Below are 18903 nucleotides of genomic sequence, written 5' to 3'. Positions count from 1 at the left end.
CAAGTAAGAACTCTCCCGCAGTATGTTGTCATCCTCCCGCAAGAACAACAACAAAAGCAACCTTTACCAGAGAAAGGTTGAAACCGTTTTAACTAATTTGTGCCAATAACAAAATTTTAAAACCCGAAACACATATGTTATGCTAAACACAACTCATGTAAACATAAATTGATTCAACATATTGTGACTTTTCATATATGAGTTTCAATCAGAACACCTTATGATCCTTTGATAAAGCCTGCCAACATGGGATAGAACTTAATCCCGCTAAATCAAAAAGCCACACAAACCATAAGGGTTACATCATATGAGATCGAATATTAAGGTCATGAAACCGAAATCAGACATCCCATAAACCGAATACACATAGCAAAAATATAAACATTCATTCATAAGTTATGTAATCGTTAAGTATCACAAGAAAAATTGATAGTTTTATTCAAAATAGACCTTATACAATAATTGAAGAAAATCAAACATTGATGTCTATTTTTCTGGGTTAAGTATTACAGCATATGACTTAATCCCTAGTGGTGTTCTGATTGTTCACTGAGGTTTCTTCAGTATTCAAACTCTTGAAGCATGTCTCGAGAGACTTGTCAGCAACCTCTTCTTTTTTTCAAGATTTTCAACTTGAACCTTCATGTTTGCAAGATCAGCTTTTGTTTCCTCAATCCTTTCCTTGAGCCAATCTTGATTTCGAACCGTTAATATGAGATTGGTTCTTAGTTCTTCAAAACCATGGATATAGTCTACCATACTATATGAAGTAATCCACTTGGTTTTAGTTGGATCTTGAAGGTTGTAAGCCAACAGACATGACTCATCTTGGGATCCAGTAGAACTATCAGATTCATAATCAGACATGATTTTTGATATGATATTCTTCTTCCTTTCTGTATTGATTCCTTGACAATACTTAACTCTTTGCGCTTCCTCCGTATTTACCTTCGTAATACTGCGAGTTATTGGAGGCATGCTCAAGTATTTAAATAAGAATTAATCAAGGTTTTCTCTTAAAGAGACAAATTTCGGACCGAAAATACAATGTAATTTCCGAAAATATATTAAGAATATATTTTGTTACCTGTGTCCGAACTTCTCAAGCTGGAAGGTTTATTAAAATTCAAAAATTTTAAATAAAACCTAATTATGGAAGATCATGATAAACATGAACAATAATTTTTAGGACAAGATGGATTCGCAGCTTATCCAAGAACTTTCACAATTTTTTCTGATAAAAAAACACAATAACACGTGCTCTCGTTTTATGTGATTCCTCATCCCAAAAAATATTGAGCACGAAATTGGATGAGGGTACGCATTCTCCATACAACTAGGTTGTATCGGAGTAAGATTTATCGAGCTTACAACGAGTATCAGAAACATAGTTCGTGTTTCTCTTTGGATGTTTGAGACAGGCTAAAGCAACATTGATTAGATAGTACTAGTTGGAACAACATGAGATGATGTACTTTCTAAGTACCATATGATTACCATTTGAAATCCCTATAATATCCTCATAAACCATAGCCAACCTATTATATGTATTCACACATATATAATCTTAGCTTATTTTAGATAACTTTAACAATTTCTTGTTCAATAGCTAACTAATTAAACATGATTAATCATGACTATCTCACGTCACCAAGAGCTAATACATACGAGGGGAAAAATCGACACCTTCTTGATAGGTAAGAAACACATGAACCAAAAGGGTCTGTCCCGAAGGAAATGACTATAAACTCTGTTAATTTCAAGTAAATGGCTAAACAAAAATATCCTTCCAAAGGTCACCATAGCAACAAACTACAAACAACTAGCGGATATTGTCAACGACAAAAGTCTAAAAGTTATGTCGTTAGCAGAATATACAATTAAAAATATTATATTGATCCTGGAAAAAATTCCACAAAACTCTGCTAGAATTCATCAATAAGAAACACAATCTTGGAAAATCTTCCACAAACTCTGGTACAATTCATCAACAAGAAACACAACACAATAAAGGATTTCATGGCAAAAACAATGAAGAGTAGAAATCTCCAACTTATATCAACACATCATAAATCCTATACTTCATGTAATGTGTTTACAAATCAACCATTGATAACATATTGTGTTAGATTCTTTGATTTAATAATATTAACCTTTTAATCAATAAAAAGACATAGAGGTTTCGGTTTGTTTTATTACATTTTAGCGTCCAAATTTGAAATTCGCGTTTTTATGTTCTAACCGAACCTAGTGTGTTATAAATAAAGGTAACGGAAGACAATTCGGCAAATGTAGAAGATGAGAAACAACGAAATAAACCCCAGAACTTATTGTTTTTCTTTTGATGAAACCTAGCCCCATATTTTGTATTTATCATATATCAACGGTCTCTATTGGTCATGAAGTTTAGGAATGTGAACAAAGTTGACGCTTACATAACTGTAAAAAAGTTATTACCAAACCTATACATAGCGGTCACGGACCGGGCTCAGGCTTAGTTTGGTATTGCTGCGGCTTTTGTAAAAGCACTTTTCTGCTGTGCATTGCTGTGAGAAAAAAGCAGTTAGACGTTTGGCAAAAAATTATTAAATTTAAAGATGATAAAAAAGAACGCGCGATTGGGGGATATAGGAAAATGACAAAAACGGGATCCAAATATCAAATCAGGGTCACCCCTTATCTAAGTATTTTATGTAATTTCTAATCTGCCCCTCACTAATCAGGATTAGTGATTAATAATAATTAGTAAAATCTTAAGATTTTTGATAAATGATTAGTGTGTGTTATTAGTTGTGTTTGGGTGAGAGTATAAGGAAGAAAAGAAAATTTGATAGGAAGAAAATGGAGGATGATTGTGAAGAGAGAATTGCTGCTGCTGAATCTTTAGCTCAACTACAACAAGGAGCATATCTTGAATCTTCAGCCAATGACAACAACTCACAATTGCAAGTTTTTGTGGAACCAACGCCATTGGAACATGAATTTTATGAGCATGAAGTGTTTCGTGAAGAACCAACCGAAGAGAGTAAACTAGCTCAACATATAAGCACTCCCAATACTCAGGTAAAGCTGCGAATAGGTTGAAAAATATATTTTTTTTCTTTGAATCCACCATTGCTGCTGTTGTAAAAGCTCGGTACCGGCATGGTCAAAGTATGAATACCATGCCGGAATCACAAATACCAGCATAGTATTCATACTACCACCATGCCGGAACCTTGATATCCCCCATTTTGAAACTAAAACCGGCATATCACGCAACCAAATTACTCTGCCGGTACAAAATTTATAAGGTTACCATGCCGGTACTGCATGAAAAACATACAGGAAGTATTGTCTTCTAAATCTAAATACCGACATGTAAAATTAATTAACTACCACGCTGGAACTGTGTACCAGCATGGAACCATAGATAACGAGCATGCCGGAACACCTGCCGGCGCAGTTCGGTTTTAACGTTACCATGCCGTTACCTATAAAAAAAACATACAGGAAGGAGTGTTTTCCAAAGCCAAATACCGACATGGTATATTAAGTATGTGCCACGCCGGAACCTCCTACCGGCGTGGTCACTTAGATTACGAGCATCCCGAAACCAGTATTTTCGGCGTTGTTTTCAAATATGTTGAGAATGTCGGAAGCGTCTCAAAATTGGTCTTCAGTTCCGGTGCAGTTCGACTATGCCGGGACTGTGATCGAGCATGCCAGAACTGCATACCGGCATAGTATTAAATTTTTATTTTTTGGAACTAATGTATTTCATTTTCATTCGATCCTTAGGTTGTGACATATATTGATCCAACAAATGCAAAACCGCTCGGTCGGGATACGTCGGAATACTATAAAATGCCTCCGGTATGTTACTAAAGATTTCTTTTCACCTAGTATCTTGAATATACCAATGGATTGCTTGTAATGAACCTTATAATCTCCCATTGTTGTCCTTATGAAGGGAATAAAATATCCAAAGGAAGCAATTGTTTGGGCTAAAGAGACTGCTCTTAAGAAAATGTGTGTGTTGGTGAGGAATACCCAAGGTTCAAAAAGCCGTTTTGAGATGGTTTGCGAGAGAAGTGGGCAATACAAGGAGAAGAATATCCACAAAAGAAAGGATTATGTATATCCAAAGAAGACTAATAGGGTATACAAGACTCATACGAGGAAGGATAATTACCCCTTTAAGCTTGTATTCCGTTTAAATGACAAGAACAATGAATGAGATTATGAGGTTTTGTTCGGCCGTCATAACCACCGGGATCTGAAAGATTTTGTTGGTCACTCCCTAGTGGCAAAGCTAAAACCTCATGAAATGGAGGATGTAAAGAGATTTACCAAAGCATTTATCAAACAGAGACAAATTCTTAGAGGCTTCAAGGAAAAGGATAAGACGAACGTGTCTTCTCTAAGTAAAATTTATAGCGCACAAGCAAGTATTAGAAGGGTGGAATGGGAAGGGAGGAGCGTTATGCAAGATTTTGAGAAGATAGTTTGGGATTACAACTACACGCGTATCATCAAAAGAGGGCCGGACAACAAGCCCCTTCAAATATTCATTTCGCATCCTTTGCTTTCACAATTGGCTCATACATGTTGTGGTGTTCTTATGATGGATTGCACCTACAAGACAAACAAATACAATATGTCGTTGTTGAACATCGTTGGACACACATCGGACAAGGTAACATTCACATTGGCTTGGTGTTTAATGGAAAACGAGAGGGACTATAATTATCATTGGGCATTACGTCAATTGAAATAAAAGAGCATTCGAAATCCAATGTAATAAATTACTTAGAAATGAAATAAAAGAGCATCCGAAATGGATTTATAACCAAAACCAGCATTGTAGTTTTATCCTAAGCAAAGTTCCATCATAGACTCATTCAAGCTTACACTGCCGGTTTTCTGACAACTATGAAAATTTGAAAAAAATCATAATTCCGGCATAGATTTTTGAAAATACTACTATGCCGGTACCTTCCAATATCTATACAGGAACATGGAATTTTTTATCTTCTGGTTCCGGTATGGTTTTACAAAACAATTTCATTGCCGGTACCAAAAACTGGCATGGAATCATAATCATCTTTCATGCCGGAAACAGTACGGCGCTGTAGAACCTAAACTTATCTATGCTGGCAACAGTCGTAAATAAATCTTGCAAAGATAACATTTTACTAGAAATATAAACATATTCAACATAAACCAAACAACATGATTGTGCTTAAATGTTCTTAATCTAGGTATCATAAACCAAAAGCAAACCAAACGACTAAAGAGTTAACCATGAGGTACAAACGAAAACAAGTTCGGAATTGTTCAAGACGTAACAACCACCATCCAAATAAAGAAACACAACTAAAGAGTTGATCACTTGGTATTTTGCTTCTTTTGGGCCGGTTTCTTCCTAGTTTACCTGAACAATACACCCCCTTGTGAACAAGATTGCTTCAGAGTGTACCTTGGATTTCCATGCATGGTATTTGGACGATGGTACCATCACCGGTGATACTTTGGAGGTGGCTAATGCCCTAAGAGTCATACAGCGTGATGGACCTGCAAGAGGCTTACACCTGAACATCAGCAAAACAAAAAATATTTTGGCCATCTCCTGATCCAAGAATAAATGCATCTGATATATTCCCAGCCAACATCAGTAAACCAACAGATGAAGTCAAGGTTTTAGGTGGCCCAGTGACTTTAAACCCGCAATTTTGTAGCTTCTTGGTGATGAGCATAGTCCACAAAACAACCCAATTGATGCAATCTATAAAGAATCTACAAGACCCACAAAACGAATTTCTCCTTCTACGTAACTGCACCTAATTGATGCAATCTATACAATCCTACAGAGTTCAAATGCGTTAGACTCAAAGCAGCATTACCAATATGCCCTGCAAGTTTATACTCAGGCTTGTAGGATGTCTCTTTCTACTTTCAACGTGACTGTTGTTGCCCCTCAATACATGATGTCCTTGGAAGCCCAATACTTTGGTGTGATTACGAAAGAACTGCCTACCATGCCACTCCTTGTCCGACATGGTATCTGACCTTTGGAAAGGAAACAGAACAGCTCATGCAATGGATTTTCTTAAAGTCATATCCATTCAGGGACTCAACCAACACGTAGGGCCCCGTCAATTCAGGTCAGTGCTCCAGTATCGTTTAGGTATCCTTCTCTTTGTATCCGATGCACTAGTTATAACTGATCCATGGATATATATGGTGACCATGCACTGTATTACGCCAAAGATATTCGGCCACAAATTTCGTCATGATTTAGTACGTGATGTCTTCGCGATATTTACTACAAGGTTGGGGTCTCGGGTCGCAATGAGACACCTATGTTTTTTTTTTGAAGGCAACGCCAATGCTATAAAGCCGGAAGATTTACTAGTTTACAGTTGGTAAAATGGTCGTGATGTATGTTTTGATGTCACCAGTATCTCACCTTTCACAAGTGCTAGAACTATGAGTTTTATACTTGGACATGTTATCGCCACGGTTGTTACGCGCAAATGTAATAAATACCTTGATAAGCGCTTATCATATGGTTACGGGTTTGGTGTGCTAGATTTTACGACTCTAGCAGAGCTAAGTGAAGATACATGCGCATTCTCGAAGCGATTGAAAAATTGTCTTCCTAGTCAAGATGCGAACTGCAAACTTGGGGGATCCTTTTTTCATAGATTATGTATTATTATTCAAAAGGAGATGGGTTCCCAGCTTGTTGCTCGACTACCACCCATCGATGTGTAAGGAAAATTTTCTTGTTTTCTAATAAAATTACCCTGTGGTACTCTTTCATTAAAAAAATGGGTACCTAGCCCAGCTAGTCATACCCATTCCTCAAAGGTTTTATGCGCTTCAGGAGGTCCCATGTTCGAGTCATAGATGGCTCAATATTGCAGAATTTGACATGGAAGGTAGAGTTATCTTGCCCCCCTTACGACATAATAATCCTCCTATCCGCTTCGGCTCCCTTGGCTGGTTCCTCACGAGGCTCGCTGGTAGGATAGCACGGAAACCTGTTCAACTAATGTAGTAGTGCGTTGTTGGATCTTAGATTGTTAGTTTGTTATGCTTCCAACAAGTTTTGGCAATATCTATGTCAGCTGATAGTTGATGATGGTACTGGGTTTGGATTAGCTCAACAATGTATAGCCACCTTGCCAATCAAATATGGAGGTCTTGGTATCCACACTATGGAAGATACATACAATAACTGTTATTTAGCATTTTGTGCTGAGACCAAACATTTGCAAGATTCCATCTTACAGTATACACCTCCAAATGATTTGGACCCCAGATATGAGCATGCTTTGCATACTTTCACGCAAGCTTGTGGTCTATCTACTTCCAATTTCAGCATTAACGACACTGCACCTCGTCATATAAAGTCTCTGGCAGTTTTATACTTTGGTGTGATCAAGGAGAATTTACCTACTAGATTTGATTTAAATGAACGTGAATCAATCATGTGGCAATGTAATAGGAGAGAGCATGCGATGAATTTTCTCAAGGTTGTGCCTATTAGTGGGTTAAATCAAAAAGTTGGGCCGAAGCAGTTTAGTTCCGTTCTCAAGTACCGCCTTGGCATTCCATTCTTTGTCGAGGGCAGTAAGTGTTCCATTTGTAATAGGCCAATGGGCATTTATGCCGACCATACCCTTCATTGTGCTAGTAAGGTGGGGTTTAAAATTCAGACATGACATGGTTCGAGATGCTATTGCGACATGTGTTATAAGGCTGGGGTGGCTGCAACAAAAGAAGTCTCGTTGGGTTTTCTATCTAACAACGCAAGTGGCGTAGATCCTGGTGATATTCTCGTCTATAATTAGGAGGATGGTAAAGATGTATGCTTTGATGGTACGGGCGTCTCTTCACCAAGTGCTAGAACCCGCAGCTCTATTCCAAGCCAAGCTATCAATGCTGCAGTTACTCGCAAACACAACAAATATTTAGACCAATGCGTGACACATGGTTGGGGTTTCAATGTTTTAGCCTTTTTTACCGTGGGTAAACTTGGAGAAAACACAATATTATTTCTTAAGAAACTGAGAAACTGCCTAACTAGTCACGATGCCAATGCCAACCATAGAATATGTGGTTCCATCTTTCATCGATTAGGCATTATTATTCAAAAAGGAGTTAGTGCTCAGCGTGTTGCTCGGCTACCCTACACCGACATGTAAAAAACATTTTTGTGTTTTTTATTTTTAGTGCCCTTTGTTTGTTTTTTTTTTGTTTTTTTTGTAATAAAAATAATAATTTCTTGTTAGGCTTCCAACTAGTTTCTTATAATAATACTCTTCATCCAATAATAATAATAAAGGAAAAAAAACTCGATCATGCCCAATACTATTGCCCCCGACCCATGTAATCATGGGCAATACAGTATTTTGAAGTTGTCAAGAGAGACTTTCCCACCAAATTTTCTATGTCAGACAATGATGCTATCCTTTGGCAAAGTAACAAACTTGATCATGTGCAAGATTATATCAAGGAAGTACCCATCAGTGGGCTTAACTATTCTCTTATGCCTCAGCAATTTAGGGTTGTTGTATGCTATAGACTTGGTATACCAATTTTAACACTGTTGAGGTTTGTGCATGTTATAAAAGGAAAATGGATGTTTTTGGTGACCATGCTCTTCATTGTGTTAGTGAGGTTGGGCTCAAGTTTCGGCATGATCTTGTCAGAGATATTGTGGCTGATATTTGTTTCAAAGCCGGGGTTGCAGCTATGAAGGAGGTTGCTTTGGGATTCCTATCTGAGGAGAATAAAGCATTGAAGCCTGCATATTTACTTGTTTATAACTGGGTGAACGTGCGATATGTATGCTTTGATGCTACCGGGGTTTTCCCTTTCTTAGGCAACAATGGGCCTGCTTTTGTTCCGGGTGTTGTTTCGAGTGCTATTTCGCGCCAATGCACGAAATATTTGGATAAGTGCTAGGCTCAAGGTTATGATTTTGGGGTTCTTGCTTTCTCCGCTCTTGGATAACTTGGAGAAAACACTGTGGTTTTCTTGAAGAGGTTGATGAATTGTATCATCAATTATGATTTAATTACAAAATAGGCAACTCTTTGTTGTATAGATTATGTATTTCCATTCAAAAAGGTGTGGGGGCCAACTTGTTTCTAGGTTACCCTCCACCGATGCTATACCTATTCCGTGATTCTTAATAATATGCCCCCGGCCGCTCTCCTTGGAAAAAAAAATAAAAAAAAATAAAGAAAATGGGCTCCTCCATCTTTTGGGCCTGGGGAGTCATCCATATGAAAGACGGTCCTGTTACTCCTGTATTAAGCAAAGTTAGTAGTGCACATCTCTTGCAAGGGATTTGTTTGCATTCCTGAAGTGCATCTATATATTTCAAATTTGATTTTTGAGAGAGAGAAAAAAAATACACCATTAGCAATGTGACACGTTTTCAATCTTTTATTTTAATCTTTTTTCTTTCTGATCAGACATCAGCCGGAATTGAAGATTAAAAGGGCCTAAAAATCAAGAATAATATTTGGCATAAGAAAAATACTCGATAGCACAGCTGAAAGCTCAAAGAATAATGTTACTTCTGCACGCATAAGCTTTCCAGGCATCATCAAAAAATTCACCTGAGGTGGTCGAAAATGGCAAAACTAAATTTCTTTGTTACTCTTCAATCAAATATGGGATTTCTGCTTGTCCATTCTTGCTTTAATTCATTCACTATACACCAAATTTGACCGACATCAATGATGTAACATCACTGCATGTGAATCACACATTCTATAGTGAATTTTCTTTTTTTTTTTTATAAAGAAGTTTGTTTAACAACAGGTAGAGAGGAAAGGAGAAAAACAATAATTAAAAAGTTATGAAAAAATCAAATCCCAGTTGAACATAAGCCTGTCAAAATAATCCTTAGTGCTAGGCCTGAAAGGAGCATACCAAGATATAAGCAAAGCTGTAGTAGCATTGATACTGACATGCTCTCCATATTACCCTTAATGTTGCATCTCCTAATTTGTTTGCTGAGAAACACTTAATCCCATATTATCTAATTCAATTATTCTAAAAGCTAGCATCTGAATTTTGCAAGCTAATGTGGCAGTATTCATGTTATTCATGGAATTATAAAGAAAAATGACCGAGTGATAATATACTTGCCATTTGTAGATTTTCACCCTTCCGTTCTTCCTCAGTTGAGCTGCAATGATCAAGTCACTAATAATTTTCTGGTCCATAGATTTACAATAATAAGCAATTTCTATTCCTTGGATATTCAAATTTTGATTCACTGAACCTAAACTACCAAGTACATAAGCTTACAAAGTAAGGACCCGATTATTAGGATAATTAATGAATGCTCACCAGTAGTTAATCCTAGATGGTGCGGCTGTGTTCTTGTTATGCAATTTCGCCATTGGTTCATCATACTCCTGTACTGCATTATGTGAATGCATTCTAATCACACAGGTCTTAGCTAGTTTTATATAAACATCCCAAGTGGGTTGATTGTGAAATCCGAGGATAAAAATGACATTGAATTCTAAGATCTACCAATTTTCGGTGGCATATCAGTACAGGATCACCAAATAATCCGTAGTGCTACAAGTGGCGGACCAGCAGCGGTGGACCAAATTGGCCCACCTTTCCCTCGACACAAAATTTAGTAGGGTGGGCTTTTTGAAATCTAAGTCGGACACCAAAACCATAATTAACGCTTAGGCCTTAATGGTCCACCATCAGATTTTTCGTCGAATAATTGGAAACATATTTTGAGGCATATTAAAAGTTCGGCTGATAACCTATGTTTTTATCTAGATTCGGCTGATAACTCAAGATTCGACTGATAATTTTTCAGCCGAACTTAGATAGATATATGCCTCAAAACAGGTTTCAATAATTGAGGCAACGAGGGGAAGCATTAACAAATTTTGTGGGCTACCTATCTAGAGAGCACGATTACTTGATTTATGTACAAGCTCCGGTAGGATGATACTGTACTGATCTATACAAAACAACACAATCTTAATCATTTGATCTCCGCGTTGGTACCAGTCCTAGCAAAGTTAGTGTCTATAAGTGAGGCATGCGGTGAAAATGTAATTTTAATAAAAGCTTACTTAACATTTCTCAAGCCTAGAACTAAACAAGTACGTTTTACTTATATATATGATATAGGATATGTGATCCAAAAAACTAATTCTAAATCTTAAACAATAAAATTTATATATTTGTGAAGAAACGTAAGGGCCATGGTCCATAATCACTTTACATCACCGACGTAGGAGCGCTCCTAAGTCAATGCTCGGCTTGGCGTTATTGACTCGTGGTCCGTGGACCAACGTCTATCGACCCTGCATGGTCGGCACTGAGTCACTGACCATTATTATTCAATATACGATTGCTGAAGAAGACACACAGTGAGTGGGGCACGGTCAACCGTACCCAAAACTTTTTGATGCATGGTTCCGATATCCAATAAGTGTGCTACGGATGTTTAAAGTTAGACATTTATATCCGTCTTGACACGTGGGTGAGTAAATTTGAAACAAAGAAAAAAGTAAGTAAAGGATGATTTCCCCATTTTTGTGCCATTCATTCATTATGATGACAAGGAGCCTGCATTTCATGAACGTGTCATTATTAGGTACCAAACCAAACCTAACCTCAGTTAAACCCATTAATTAATTCCGATAACATTTCTCACTCTGAGCCAGCAACCATCACTCTCTCTGCTCAGTGTTCTCCTATAAAACTTGGCATCAACCTTCATATCCTCATCACCATCTTGTAAAAATCAATAGCAGAGATGGGAAGCCAAGAAGGATCATCTGCCTCCCAACTTCATGTAGTCATGTTTCCATGGTTTGCGTTCGGTCATATAACTCCCTTTGTTCAGCTTTCTAATAAGCTTGCTTCTCATGGAGTTCAAATCTCCTTCTTGTCTGCACCAGGAAATATCCAGAGAATCTCGTTATCTCTCAGTTCTTCACCTCTTATCAAAATCATACCTGTTCATATCCCACCAGTTGATGGTCTTCCACCAGGTCTTGACAGTACTTCAGATATGTCACCGGCATTGGCCGATCTTCTCAAAATTGCTGCTGATAAAATGCAACCTCAAATCAAATCCATTCTCATTGATCTCAAACCCCATATCATCTTTATTGATTTTGAGCAACACTGGATTCCCTCCATTGCTTCTTCACTGGGTATCAAAACGTTCAATTTCACCGTTTTCGCGGCTGCTTGCGAAGCTTATGTAACAAATCCATACAGGGAATCACCAACTATTGATGATTTAAAGAAGCCTCCACCAGGGTTTCCCACAACTTCAATATCATCGTTAAGTACTTACCAAGCTCGTGATTTCTTGTATCCTTTCATGAGCTTAAAGGAGGTCCTAGTGTGCAACAACGTGTGCAGACAACGAGGAAGTCGTGTGACGCCATTGTCATGAAATGGAAGGTCCTTACATAGATTATATCAGGCAACATTACCTGTACTGCTAACGGGCCCTATAGTTCCTGACGCACCAAAATACAAGTTGGAAGAAAAATGGGAAAACTGGCTGCAGAAGTTTCCAGCCAAATCTGTTTTGTTCTGTTCATTTGGCAGCGAGACGTTTCTGACAGACGAACAGATTAAGGAGCTAGTACTAGGATTAGAGGAAACTGGTCTTCCATTCTTTGTGGTATTGAACTTCCCGCCTGGTGATGGAGATAGCAATGAAAAGTTGAAAAATGCATTACCAGCTGGATTTGCAGAGAGGGTGCAGGGTAAAGGAGTTGTGCACACTGGATGGGTGCAGCAACAAGCGATTCTGGCACATGACAGTGTTGGGTGTTATGTTAATCATTCAGGTTTAAGCTCTGTGATTGAGGCATTCATCAATGATTGTCAATTAGTTATGTTACCACAAAAAGGTGATCAGTTTTTGAATTCTATGTTAATCAGTGGAGATTTGAAAGCTGGGGTGCAAGTTATTAGAGAAGACGAAGACGGTCATTTTAACAAAGAAGATTTGCGTAAAGCTGTTAAAGTAGTAACTGTGGATGTGAATGAAGAGCCAGGGAAGTCCATTAGTGCTAATCATGGCAAATGGAGAGATTTTCTTCTTAACAAAGATATCCAAGATGGCTTTATCACTAATTTGGTTGAAGAAATGAAGAAAATGGTTAACTAAATCAATGATTTTTAGTTCAATTTGCATCTGCCCATGTTAAACCTTTTTTTAGTTTTAATTCTGTCTGAAAAAATAGAACTAATCGCAGGTTGAGCTTCGAGCTTCTCCAAGGGTTAATGTGGTTGTTCCATACGTTGCACTATTAGTACCCTGCTCTTTTTTTCCAATTAGGATTGTCAGATAAGTGTTATTCTTTTATAGTTTGTCTGAAGGGAACCTCAACCTTACACAAAGGATGTATTTGTAATCGTTTAAGTATAAAATGAATATGAACGTTCGAGAGATTTTCTGTTGTTAAGCCAGTGTCCAGAGCAGTGTAAGAAGAGTGTTAGTCTTGTTACACCTGACAGTTATTAGCTGTTTTTACTCTCAACTGTCGGTAGTTAGTCAAGACTAGTCTTGTTGACTAAGTCCTTCTTGTGTTCTTGAATAAATAAGGATTTTCTTTTCTTGATCTTTAGTCGTGAAGATCACCCATTTAGTGCTTCTGACATGGTATCAGAGCAATCTCTGATTTCAAAAAGACTAAAATCAAATATTTTCCTTTTTCATTTTTATTTGTTTTTCCGCTAATTTCGATAAAATCTATCTTTCAATATTGAATAGTCAAGAATCTTTTATTCAAATCCATTAAATTTTAGTAATTCTCCTTCAGCGAAGCTTAATTCAACAAAATTTGTGATATGGAAGTTTCAAATTGTTCATTTGTTGAGAAGTTTTGATATATACAAGTATGTGGATGGACCTGCACCTGAGCCTCCTTAATTTATTCGAGTTCCAACAACGCAAGCTCCAATCGGCTATCCAGATTACTTACAGTGGATTCACCAAGATCAGCTTCTTCTTTCATGGCTTATCTCATGTTTATCAGATGATACTCACCTCCCTGTTCTTGGATGTACTTCTTCTTTGAATGCTTGGCAACCCTTACGAATAATTATTATTCTTAGGTCAAATCTCGACTTATGCAACTCAAGAATGACTTACATCATCTTCACAAAGAAGATGAATCTATGCAAACCTTTTTCAGTCGTGCTAAGTCTATCGCCCATCAACTTGCTCAAGTAAGTCGTCTTGTTCTTGATGAAGATCTTGTTTTTCATATCTTGAATGGTTTACCATCAGAAATCAGCGTTTTCCGCACATCAGTTAATATTCAACAACTTAAAAGTTTAGAATCAATTACTTATGATGATCTTCTCAGTTTACTTTTAGGTGAAGAACAACAAATTATTGAATCTCCATCTGATGTTCCAATTGTATATGTTAATATTGCTCAAAACATCACTACCATATTAGATTCATCTAGTTCCACCCACTTTTCATCTAATTCTCATTATAGAACTCCTTCTGATGGCATTCCGGAATTTCCGCTGGTGGATTTAGATTTCTAGCTCGCGGTGATGGTGGTGGTGGCGGTAGATATTTTCCAAGCTTTAGAGCTCGTGGTGGGGCATATGGTACTTATTAAGGGGGAAGATATGATCGTGATGGTTTTCGTGGTGATCATGGTGTTGGACATAATATATTCTTTCCCCACTCATTATCAACAACTGTTTTTCAAATTTGCATTAAACCTGGCCATAGAACACTCTAGTGCAGATCCAGGTACAATAGAGGTTTTTGTAGACCATCCTCAAGCCAACAATGTTTATTTTGATGATGAATATTATGAAAATTCCTATGATGACTATTGGAATCCAGATCCTCAGGTGTATGCAGTCTATAATGATAATTATTACCCCTCTTCTGCATCTGTTGGTGGTGACAATTGGACACCAGATTCTGGAGCTAGTCATCATATTAAAAATTATTTGAGTAATCTCAACTTGCATTGCAAGTGAAAGTTAGCAATTGTGCAGTTTTTTCCATTAATTATATTGGCACTTCTCATCTTACTTCTGGTAACTCCAACTTTTTATGAGCAATGTCCTTCATGTACCTGATACCTCTAGAATTTTTTTTCTTATGTTCTTCAATTCACAAGAGATAATCACTGCTACTTTGAGTTTCATCCTTTCCATTTCTGTGTTAAAGACCTTCAAACACACAAGGATTTTTCTATAGGAAAGTGTAAATCATGGCTTATATGATCTCAACTTTGATTCCCCACCCTTGTACAACCTTTGTTTCTACTGCTGCTTCATCTGGTGATTGGCATAAGAGGCTTGGACATCCAGCCTACAGGACCTTGAAGCACATATTATCAACAGTTGATGAGTCTATTTCAATTCATTTGATTTGTTGAGTTTGTAGTAAGTGTCAGTTGGCGAAATCTCATAGTTTGCTTTTTCATAGTGAAAACACTGGGGTACCAAAATACACCACCAACTTTTTCGTAGGAAATTTGTATGGACAAACTCAACACCACTGCGAGAGTAGAAACTCAATCAAGGAAAGTGTCTAGAGTTAAATCTCCCTCTCTCTTGTTGTTAGAACGTTTGCATAACTGAATCCGTGAACCTAACTACAAAGAGATTTCTTGGACGGTACCAAAGATCAATATCCAAGGATCAATCGCGTCTTATCAATATACTATGGTTGATCGACGCACAACCTGTGATATTTGAATTATAAAGATAAACAATATACTGCGGGAAGAAAATAATAACACAGACACCAGAAATTTTTTTAATGAGGAAACCGCAAATGCAGAAAACCCCGGGACCTAGTCCAAATTGAACACCAAACTGTATTAAGCCGCTACAGACACTATCCTACTACCAATTAACTTCATTCTGGAATGTAGTTGAGCCCGAACTCAGTCTCCCACTGATTCAGGTACAGTCGCGCTCCTTAAGCCTCTTTAATCCCAGCAGGACTCCACTGATTCCCTTAGACGGTCTCACACCAACTAAGAGTTGTTTCAACTCAATTGAAGACTTTAAACCAAATCTGCCTCCCACATACTAATCCTATGATTGATTTCCTGATTTACGATCTAAACGGATGATCAGATCAAACGAAAGATCCAGGTGATAGAAACCGATAGCAACTTGACAAAAGTATGGCTATCCTCAAAATCCGGACTTATGCAATTCGAAGTGCAGCCTAAATTATTATTCACCTCACAAGTATAAAACTTGCGAAAACAAAAAAGTATGAGGCAAAGAGACTTTGTTGATTACTATCTATCTTGATCGTTGGAGCAAGGGATCAACAAACAATCAAGATAAGGATACTTGAGTTATCAAGATAAGGATACTTGAGTTATCAAGATAAAAGATAACTAGACTTGGCTTCACGAATCCCAATGAAGTCTTTGTAGTCGATAAATCCTAAAAGGGTTTCTGCATAAGACGACTCTAGATACAAATAGGACACACCAAAAAGTTGTGTCAAGATTCAAAGATCCCAGTTGCCAAGAGTTCCCCTTATATAGACTTCAAAGCCTATAGGTTGCTTTAGGTTTAAGCTAAGATAGCTTTGGAACCAAGCAAACAATATTCACTGTCAGATGAAAAGCTTTGAATCTTAATCACATATATAAGATATACACTCTGGTTAGGTAAACCATAATCGAACCGTGTATAAAGACTATATCTAACATGGTTAGCCGAAACTAGCCGACTTGAACTTTAAAAGCTTAACACTCATTTTCATGTTCACTAAGATATTACTATTGAGTCACAATCATGTGATCAAATGAGTCTACTGTTAATTAGAGAATTGATCAAATGCAAATTACTTCATAGAAATAATTTAATTACACTTGATTCATAATCAACATAGAATTGTAAATGCATAAAGTACAAATACCTGATAGTTCGTGAATCGGCTGAGTCATAGTATGCACACCAGTTTGCAAGCTTATAAGCAATTACCGAGTTCCGGAGTTGATAGAACTTTTCAAGTTCATGTACGAGTTTGTAAATTTTGGTTCAACTCAAAGTTCCCGAGTTGAAAGAACTTTTCAAGTTCGCGTACCGGTTTGCAAACTTAAGACTTTTTACCGGTACCGGAGTTCACAGAACTTTTTCAGTTCACATACCGGTTTGGGTACTAAACTGGTTCTAGAACATAGAACTTTTTTGGCTTGCATAGCGGTTTGATTATTTTAACCTGGTTCCCTTACCACAGTTTCAAAATGGTTTGCATACGAATATCAACCTATCCGGATCCCGAAAAAAACAGATTTTCCCATGATGCACATACGAATATGTATATCACACAAATCTTAAAGTCGATATATAGCTACTCCGCTATGTGTACGAATATATGTAATGTGGCTTCATACATATAAAAGTTTTCTCAGTTTGTAAGACTGATAACACTGTCTTGTACTCCGAATATAGTAGTTTTATATTTCTCTAAATCAATTCTAAACATTCCTGAATAACATCAATGACACACATCCCTTTTCCAAGCTATTTTCAAATGATAAAGTTGAATCATGATTTGGTTCCGAACAATAAATTATAATTCAACGAAATTTGATCAAGTATGAACAAATGTTTATTAAGCTTAGTTATTATATTTCGTGAAATTCGTAAACTAAATAATTAGTTCTCAACTCAAAATTCTTGTATATGCAAGCTAGTCTAATTAGTTATGAGACAATCGTGATATAATAGTGAATATAACTTGAGAAATAGGTTGTTCAGTCTTCACTTACCTTTTGTTGATGAAGTTCTCCAAAAGCTTCGGTTGATCTTCACCTTCAAACGGTAGAACGCAAATGATGACCGACTCGTTTCTCAACTACCTCTATCCTAGACCGAGATTTAACTAATTGTAGACTAGAAATCAAGATATAGTTTTGACAACTAAATTTGACAACAAGCTTGATATAGCAAAACTTGTGAGCTCTCGAGCAATACTCTAACAGATAGTTCAGTCAATAAACCAGAAGCACTATGTCAGTTTCATTGACACCTTTAGCAGGTTCACATAGTTGTATCCTCTTGCTTATAAATCAGAAGCATTTTCTACATTTCAGACCTTCACGACTCATGTTGAGAATTACTTTGATACTTCCATAAAAATGCTGCAAACTGATCAGGGTGGTGTATATAGAAATGTCTCTTCCTTTTTGACAAGTTGCGGTGTTCTACACATAGTCAGTTCTCCTCATGAGCATCAACATAAATGAAGCACATGCACATAGTGAAAACTGGTCTTGTTTTATTGAATGATGTTTCTGTGCCTTCCGCTTATTGGTCTTATTCCTTTGAGACTGCCAATTATTATATGATCAACAGATTACCAACTCCAATATTAGGTAACCCTACACCAATAGAATCTCTTTATTCATTATCTCTAAGTTATGCTTTTCTTAAAAAAATTGTGGGATACTACGATAAGCCCCAATTAACCCTAAACCGGTCTACAAGTTGTGGGATCCCATTGACTTATAAACTACCCAAATAATCCCCATCTGACCAATATGGGACTAAGGTCCCAACGCCAATACTTCGATTTCTTCTTCACGGTTTTTGCTCTGCATAACCGCTTTTTATTTTCCTTCTTCTCCATCCTTCTTCTAAATCAGAAAATACTTTGAGTTTAAGTTTAGTTTCCTTGTCAATTAAGTTTTCTGTCCAGATTTTAGGGTTTATAAATAGACTAATTATTATTATCTAAAATATATAATTTCAAGTTTGGTGATTATTCAATTTCATATAGCCTTATAAGGAGTTTCTATCGATTGATTCACTCGTTTCAAATAATTCAAGCTCAATTAACACTAGAGTGACGTAGATCTGAATACTTCTGAAGATCTA

At 37.0% G+C, this 18903-nt stretch overlaps 1 pseudogene; it reads left to right on the top strand.

Annotated features, from left to right (window-relative positions):
• Window positions 1–11797: 11797 nt before the first annotated feature.
• LOC113277872 lies at window positions 11798–13410 on the top strand (annotated as a pseudogene).
• The last annotated feature ends 5493 nt before the right edge of the window (window positions 13411–18903 follow it).

The sequence above is a fragment of the Papaver somniferum genome, chromosome 5 (genome assembly GCF_003573695.1).
Source record: "Papaver somniferum cultivar HN1 chromosome 5, ASM357369v1, whole genome shotgun sequence".
In the NCBI taxonomy this organism is placed as follows: Eukaryota; Viridiplantae; Streptophyta; class Magnoliopsida; order Ranunculales; family Papaveraceae; genus Papaver; species Papaver somniferum.
The sequence above is the reverse complement of the archived record's forward strand: the minus strand, read 5'-3'. Positions and strand labels throughout refer to the sequence as shown.